Raw genomic sequence first — 8,663 nt, 5'->3', positions numbered from 1 at the left:
TGACTGTAAGGTTATCACACCCGAAAGCGGTGGGGGGAGTTACCATGTTATTCCACCCTTACCTCCAGGACTTGTTGGTCCTCGTTGTGTAGCGTCAGTTTTTATTGAAGGTGTTCCTTGTGAATCCATACTTGATACTGGTTCACAGGTTACCACCATTTCTGAGTCCTTTCATAAAAAGTATCTGTCTGCTGTTACTATTCAGTCTATTCAGGCTCTTCTTGAAGTTGAAGGTGCAGGTGGCCAGATTGTGCCCTATCTTGGCTACATTGAAGCCTGCATTTCTTTTCCTCAGATTGTAACAGGAAAAAAAGAAGAACTGATGGCTCTGGTGCTTGTGGTTCCAGAACATCATCTCAACAGTAAGATTCCCCTATTGATTGGCACCAATGTCCTTGACAGACTTTTTAAACGTGGTACGGGGCGAGATGGTCTTACGTCTTTTTTCCGAGCTAATGAAAATGGTGGCTATGCTCAGCTTTTCCAGCATATTGCCCAGGTTCATGAGACCAATAAGTGCTCCCACTCTGTTAAACTGCGAGGGCGGAAACCTCTCATCATTCCTGCTCAACAGAAACTTTGTACTACCGGCATTGTTAGGGTGGGAAAAGCTCTGCAGCATGCTGGCTTTGTACTTGAGCCGCATGAATGTTATTCGCTGCCAGGTAGTGTGCTTCTCGAACCTGCCCTGGTGAATGTTGCATGTGAAGCTAGTTGTAAGGTTCCCATTGTTCTGCGTAACGTGAGCAAACATGATGTAACACTTCATCCACAGAGGATTCTTGCTCAAATATCAGCAGCTCAATGTGTCTCACCACTTGGCTCTGATAAGCATGCTCCCAGAGGAACCTTTCCTAGTCAGCTTAAGGTTAACTTGGAGGATTCCCCTGTCTCTGAACAGTGGAAAGTACGCATCACAGAGAAGCTGAACAGCATTTCTGAGGTTTTCGCAAGGGAAGATCTGACTCATGGACACACCACCGCAGTCAAACATCACATTAGGTTGCAAGATGAAACTCCATTTAAAGAAAGGTCAAGACCCATTCACCCATGTGATAGGGAAGCTGTAAAGCAGCATCTGAGAGAACTACTTGACTCGGGGATTATCAGAGTCTGAGAGCCCATTTGCTTCTCCCATCGTAGTGGTACGGAAAAAGAACGGAGCAATCCGACTTTGTGTCGACTATAGAAAGTTGAACTCACGCACTGTTACAGATGCGTATGCCCTCCCAAATATTGAGGAGACTTTCACTGCTTTAAATGGAGCAAAGTGGTTTTCAGTGATGGACCTTAAGTCTGGATATTACCAGGTTGAAGTTGCTGAAGAGGACAAGCACAAAACAGCATTTGTGTGCCCTCTAGGCTTCTTTGAATTTAACCGAATGCCCCAGGGTGTAACTAATGCACCAAGTACGTTCCAGCGCCTCATGGAAAAGTGTGTTGGTGATTTGCATTTGAATGAGGTACTTGTCTTTCTTGATGATTTAATCGTTTTCTCTGAGACATTGGATGAACATGAAGTTCGACTTATGAAAGTCCTCACTCGATTGAGAGACTATGGGTTGAAGTTGTCTCCCGAGAAGTGTCATTTTTTCAGAACATCAGTGAAGTACTTAGGTCATGTAGTGGACGCCCAGGGGGTCCATACAGATCCTGATAAGCTTTCTGCTCTGAAGACTTGGCCACGTCCTTTAAACCGGAAAGAGCTGAAGTGTTTTTTAGGCTTCGCAGGATACTATCGGCGTTTCGTCGAAGGGTATTCGAAGATAGCCAAACCATTAAACCAACTAACAGGCGGTTATCACCCAGCACGGAAAAGAGGCAAAATTTACAAAAGGCTCAGTGTGGGAGGTGATCCCAACTCAAAAGTTCCGTTTGGTGATGAGTGGACTCCTGAATGTGACAGTGCCTTTCAGACGCTGATTGAAAGATTAACATCTGCTCCGATCCTCGCCTTTGCCAATCCGACATTGCCATACATCCTTCATACAGATGCTTGTAGGCAAGGATTGGGCGCTGCTCTTTATCAGGAGCAAGAAGGGAGACTCAGAGTCATAGCTTATGCCAGCAGAGGATTGTCAAAAAGTGAACAAAACTATCCCACACATAAGTTGGAGTTCTTGGCTCTCAAGTGGGCAGTCTGCGAAAAGTTTCATGACTATTTATACGGCTGCAAGTTCACTGTTTTAACAGACAACAATCCTCTTACATATGTTTTGACATCAGCTAAGTTGGATGCTGCTGGTCATAGGTGGCTAGCTGCCCTCTCCACTTATAGTTTTGACATCAAGTATAGGGCAGGGCAGGCGAATGGTGATGCTGATGGGTTGTCTAGGCGATCCCAAGCCTCTCCAGTTGAAGATGAGGTCTTCATTGAAGAGAGGGAGAGAATAGAGAACCTAAAAAACCGACTCATGGATGTAGCTGGAGCCAGCATTTCTTGTGAAGTCCTCTCAGCTATATGCCAGCGTCATGTGGCAGTTGGCATGAAGGACTATTTTCCTGACACCCTCATTGCAGAGTCACTTGGAATCGATGCGTCATCAGTGCCTGATTCTTTTGGGCAAGACATTCTGCCATCAATGACGCTGACAGATTGGTGTGATGTTCAAAGAGGTGACTCACTCATTGGTCATGTTATTCGTCTTTTGGAAAAGTCAAAAAAACCGACTCCCAGGGAGATCCGGCTAGAACTCCCTGAAGTGAAGCTCCTGCTGCGACAGTGGCATAAGCTGGGGCTTAGGGGTGGTGTACTGTACCGCCAGTGGGTTGATCATGGAAAACCTGTTTATCAACTGGTGCTTCCCCAATCATTTCGTCAGAGAGCTCTACAGGGCATACATGATGAGATTGGCCACCTGGGGGCTGAGCGTGCATTACATCTTGCTCGAAATCGTTTTTACTGGCCCGGAATGGCTAAGGACATTGAAGAAAAGTGTCAGAAGTGTGAACGGTGTTTCCGAAGGAAAGCTGTTGTTCAGAAAGCTGCTCCAATGGAGAATATAACTACAACATACCCTCTTGAGCTCATTTGCATGGACTACTTGTCTTTAGAACCAGACAGTCGTGATACACGCAACATATTGGTGATCACAGACCACTTCACTAAGTTCGCAGTAGTTGTACCAACCAGAGACCAAAAGGCAAAAACCATTGCCAAAGCTTTGTGGGAGAACTTTATAGTTCACTATGGGTTCCCTAGTCGTCTGTTGAGCGATCAAGGTAGGGATTTTGAGTCCAGAACCATTAAAGAACTTTGTTCAGTCATAGGAGCAATTAAAGTCCGCACAACTCCATACCATCCTCGTGGAAACCCAGTGGAGCGTTTCAACAGAACTCTCCTGCGAATGTTAGGGACTTTAGAGGACAAAGAAAAACACCACTGGAGAGATTTTGTTAAACCATTGGTCCATGCCTATAACTGTACACAAAACGATACAACTGGCTATTCACCTTATGAACTAATGTTCGGAAGGCAGCCTCGGCTTCCTGTAGACTTTGTCCTTGGGATTAGTCCTGATAGTGGAGATAAGCAGACACACTCAGAGTATGTCAATAGCCTCAGACAGCGTCTTCAAGAGAGCTATTCATTGGCCACTGAGAGTGCACAGAGGTCTAGAGACAGAAACAAGATCAGATTTGACAAACAGGTTAGGGCTGCCAGACTCCTTGTAGGAGACAGAGTTCTTGTCCGTAATGTTAACATCAGGGGCAAGCACAAGTTGGCAGATAGATGGGAGCATAAAATCCATGTTGTGACAAAACAGATTGATGATAGCCCCGTCTATGTTATAAAACCTGAAACAGGAGTCGGGCCTCACAGGACTTTACACAGGGATCTTTTGTTGCCATGTGGTTTCTTACCTGTGCAGGATGCTGCAAAGCCAGATCCTCAAGTTAAGGTCACACGAAGGCTGAGACCTAGATCAGAAAAAACTCAAAACCAGCCAGGATACCAGAGCAACCCAGAGAGTGACTCATCAGATAGTATGGATGAACTGTACCCAGCTATACGAGTCCCAGATTTCACCAAAACGGGTCCCTTGTTACTGCCAGAATATCGAGCTTGTGAGCCAGTAGAGACTCCTGCCACGTCACATACTGATATATTTACGGAGGTTCTATAGAATGCAGATACACCTGTTTCAACAGAACTCTCCTGCGAATGTTAGGGACTTTAGAGGACAAAGAAAAACACCATTGGACAGACAAGTTCTGTAGTCCAGCCTGAGTTCCTGGTAACCTCCCCACAGTTAAGCACGGAAGCTGTTTCACAGAGTGGAGCTCAGGACTATGCATATGTCATTATTGATATCCCTGAACCAGAACCCATACAGATTCCTCATTCAGAGCCTGAGAGCACTGAACATGCTGTACTACAAGAAGAGGAGCCCGAGGTCAGACACTCAAGTAGGCTTAGGCGTCAGCCCCGCAGACTTACCTATGATGAGTTTGGGAAACCACTGATTTTAGCTGTTGGCACATTCATCAGGCAACTAAAATCTGCACTTCTTCAATCACTGCAGGTCTCTGTCCAGCAGTGCTCGCATGAAGGGACTCATGCGGTTTAGAGGGGGAGAGTGTAACCCTGATTAAGTTTAGATGTTCAATCATACATCTTATGTACAGTACCTTTACCCAGACACTAGGGGGAGACACCCTTTTTGAGAGACGTTTCCTAAAGTGTCAAGGAAGGAGGAAGCTTCTTCTCATTGTTTTTCTTTGATCTGCGACGACACTGCTAGATGACGAGACATCGTGCTTCTTGAAAAAATCAAATGCAGCTTTGCAGTGATCCAGACACTGGGAAATCGTTTTAAGGATTCAAGACAGAGTGTGTTTGAATGAAAAGATATCTTGGCTGGTTTTTTTCCACGTGCTTCAAGGAGTGGACACGTGCTTCAATGAGTGGACCGAATTCCTCCGGATCTACGCGGAATTCACGCTTTTGCTGTGGCTCCACCTGAACTCAAGCTCACCTGATTTTCCCAGACTTACAGCTTCAAAACCAAAGGAGTGGTAAAGCTTCATTTCCCGTCTCAGGACGTGCAAGTATTATTTTTTCAATTTTTCTAAGTGCATTTCTTTTTTTCCCCCCACCTCCATTACTGGAGTCTTTTTCAGTTCTTTCTATCTTTTCTTCTGAGATCTCAGAATTTAAGGACTTTACTCCATAAAGGGTATTTGTTTTCAGTTACCTTTTAAGGTATTGTTGGATCCAACGGTGATTTATTAAGAAATACTGAATATTATTCTATGTTGTGATTATCGGGAGCCGGTTTAGCTCGTGCTGGTTTGCGGCGCCTTCCGTCCGTGAAACCAGGGTTCAACTCCGGGCTGCTCCCTGTTCCCTTCTCTACCTCTGTGCCGGTTCCAAGCCCGCTTTGAGAAGGTTGCGTCAGGAAGGGCATCCGGCGTAAAAACATTGCCAAGTTTACCATGCGACTTGTTCGCTGTGGCGACCCCTGATGGGAGAAGCCGAAAGAGGAAGGAGAAGATTCTATGTTGTGATTGATTGATTTTTCGGTTCTTTCATTGTATCTTGTTTTTTTTTACACCACACCCATAATTTAATTTTTGTTCTCAATTTATATGTTGTCAACATTTTATTTCCATGATAGAATGTGTACTGAATAACTTGAAAAAATCTGAATATAGATTATTTTTCCTTTCTACAATTTGATCTGTGTCAAGTGTGTTATTGTGGGTCGGAAGGGTAATTAGTATCTACTACCGCATTCCTCCTGTACAAACCTTGAGTATAAAGAAAGAAGTTCACATTGCGAGCTTAGTTGACCTCCCACCTAGGGTTATCCAGGTAGGCAGGGTTACAGAAACAAAATGGACAGCAGATTGTGGTCACTGTATTACAATGTTGGAACCTCAGACACAGTAGCCTCACTCTCAGCATTCAAAAACTGGCCTCCTCTACAGTTTTCTCAACAGTTCTGGGCCTGACTCTCTAAAAGGTTCTGTGTATAAAAATGTGTGCAAACCTGGCATGTAAAAAGCAGTTGCCACCTAACTTATTGGTCTCATTGTGTCTATTTATAGAGCAAAAATAGTATGAAAAATCGCTTTTGTGCATTAACCAGTAATGAACAAGCAGCGTAAGAGTTTCTGGCAGAATGCATAAAAACTGGGAAAAGTAGATGCACAACGACAAATGTAGCTATTATAATGTGAATCTTTAAACGTGGAGCTGGATGGGGTTCAGGTTTGCATATCTAAAACACATATTTGATGTTCATGATGTAAGCAGGACATAACCTCAGATTTAAACGCCATCTTAAAGCTGAGCTGGAAACAAAGGCTGTCCTCTTCTCCAAGTTCATAGAGGTCTTGTGTTGTCAGTCCAAGCATTTCATTCTGCACTGCAGTCCAGGACGCAGCTTTGTGTGCCTTAGTGGTCAGCTTCTCAAGGAGAATCGGCAAAAAATAAGACTTTGTCCAACCGCCCAGAAGAAACTAACAGATAAAACACTAACAGATAACAGTAAAATTATGTTTTCAGGAAATGTGATTCATAGACAACCTCTGGAGTCTCAAAGCAGAGATTAATTTTCAACGTAATTGATGAATTTTTTGTCCATCTTCGTGTTGCGTGACAGGAACACCAACATGTTGACCTTGTCAGGTTTCAGCGAGGATCTTAATGGGGTGACGATGTTTCCAGCTACACTGAATACACGCTCAGATGGATTGCTCGTAGCGCATACAGACAAATATTTCCTTGCCACTTTTGACAGAAGAGGGAATCAAACCTGATTACCCGCCACCAGGCAAGCGGATCAGAGTGCAGATCAACAACTCCCTCCTGCACAAATCTCGTGACTTCTGTGTCCGCACGGATTCTTTTTGGACTGTTGTTTTTACGCTGTTGTCTTTTATTCCCGTGTTTGTGTGTATTTAATTCAACATTATCTGCAAACATTACAAGTACTGAAACATGGCAAGCAGTTATATAAAATCAGACAAACACAAATAAGTCCCCCATAATGTTTAATGGACTGTCCTTCCCTTGCGCATGAGAATGTTGGCTTTTTCCCCCGAAGCCCTTGAAGTTTGAACATAAGACTCGCAGAAAAAGTAAATTATTAGCAAAGATGAATGTGTTTATTATCGTTCAAATCACACATAATATGCAGTCCTGTGACTTTCAAAAAGAAAACAAGGAAATAAAAAAACATGTGCTGTAATGGTTCATCACTGTGGTGATGTGGTTATTGTCAGACCCCTAAAAGAGACTAAACCAAACTGGTCATCCCCGCCATTTTGGACCCCCCCCCCATAAAATAAATAAATAAATAAAAATAATTCCGAGATCTATATCAAGAGATTTCAGCAAAATTCCTCATCATTCAACATATGTAACAGTCCCAAACATTTATGTGTTTATTCTGTTGTTCTAAATTATATTTCAATTTGCGCCATCTAGTGGTGAGAGCATGTGGAACAAAGTTCAATTAAAGTTCCACACGGACACATTTAACTACGCACACAGCTATCAGTGCATTGCTGCAGCCACGTGAAGATCTCCGGTAAGATCAGTAGAGATCACATCGATGTATAACAGAATTATCAATGTAATAATTTGTTTATTGTGTTTATTTAGAAAGTTAAAGGAAAGCTGAAGCCAAATGAGTAATTAGCCCCTCGTGGATGTCAGCCCACGAGGTTTGTGTGCTTTTATTTGTATAATTTAAGATTCATATTTTGTAAGCTGTAGAATTATTTTTGATGCATATTTGTGTTTTTATTTTGCTGCCAGTTCTCACGGGTTGTGAAGACCAATAAACCCTGTTTTAAACACCTCGTGCTCATGCTAATTCCTCGAGGGTGCTACAGTGAGAACTCTTCTGCTCCGCATGGGTAGACGAGACGGTGCCAGCGCCGAGAGGGACAACAGCGCCACCCTGCGACGGCCAAATGCACAGAACGCAACTTCAGGTTCCCAAAGATGAATGTTGCATCAAGGACTCAGATTAATATTAGTTAATATGAAAGTATAACCGTCGACAAGAGACTGCAATAAGAAACAAGATATTTTTCGTTTCTGTTTAATCGAAGGGACTGAGATTATTTTATTTTATTTTCCTGTTCAAGTTTAAGTGAATTGTTAAAAGGTGAAATTTATCTATACTAAGTAACCTGTATATTGTTCATATTTAGTGATTCATAGTTACCAGGAATTAGATGTAATATTTGCCTATTCAAGACAAGTTATTGTTGCTTACTGCACACAGTGGTTTAAGTTCAATATTTTAAGTTGAATTAGAAAATTAAGACATTTTGCAATACTGTTAAGTTAAAGGTGCAGTAATTTAAACCAACTTTTTTTTCTATTTTCCCTACAAAGTACATAAAACTAAATCAGTACTTTAATCTTTAAAATCAAACGCAAGCTTAAAAATGTCAAGATTGGATGTTTCATCTGAAGTTGGCGAAGATGATGTGACATTCAGGTTAAATGAGCAACCATCAGAAGCTGAGTGCGTTGGAGATGATATCCCCACTACCTCACAAGATGCACGAAGGAGCCAAAGAGTCCGTACGCTAACGGAAAAGGGGCAAGAGCTGCACGATGAGCAGGTAAAGAAGGCCGCACATCGTTTCAGCACGTGCTACGAGAAGTGGAAGGCTGTCATTAAAGAGACTAAGAA

General features: G+C 42.9%; 1 long non-coding RNA gene across 1 annotated transcript; it reads left to right on the top strand.

Moving 5' to 3' along the window:
* The first annotated feature begins 7,382 nt into the window (after positions 1-7,382).
* LOC111946779 lies at positions 7,383-7,812 on the top strand. The gene is made up of 2 exons (XR_002872530.1): positions 7,383-7,541; positions 7,616-7,812. It is a non-coding gene; the product is annotated as an uncharacterized LOC111946779 (long non-coding RNA).
* The last annotated feature ends 851 nt before the right edge of the window (positions 7,813-8,663 follow it).

The sequence above is a fragment of the Oryzias latipes genome, chromosome 21 (assembly GCF_002234675.1).
Source record: "Oryzias latipes chromosome 21, ASM223467v1".
NCBI classification, from domain to species: domain Eukaryota; kingdom Metazoa; phylum Chordata; class Actinopteri; order Beloniformes; family Adrianichthyidae; genus Oryzias; species Oryzias latipes.
Note: the sequence above shows the minus strand (reverse complement) of the source record. Positions and strands in the feature narration are given on the sequence as shown.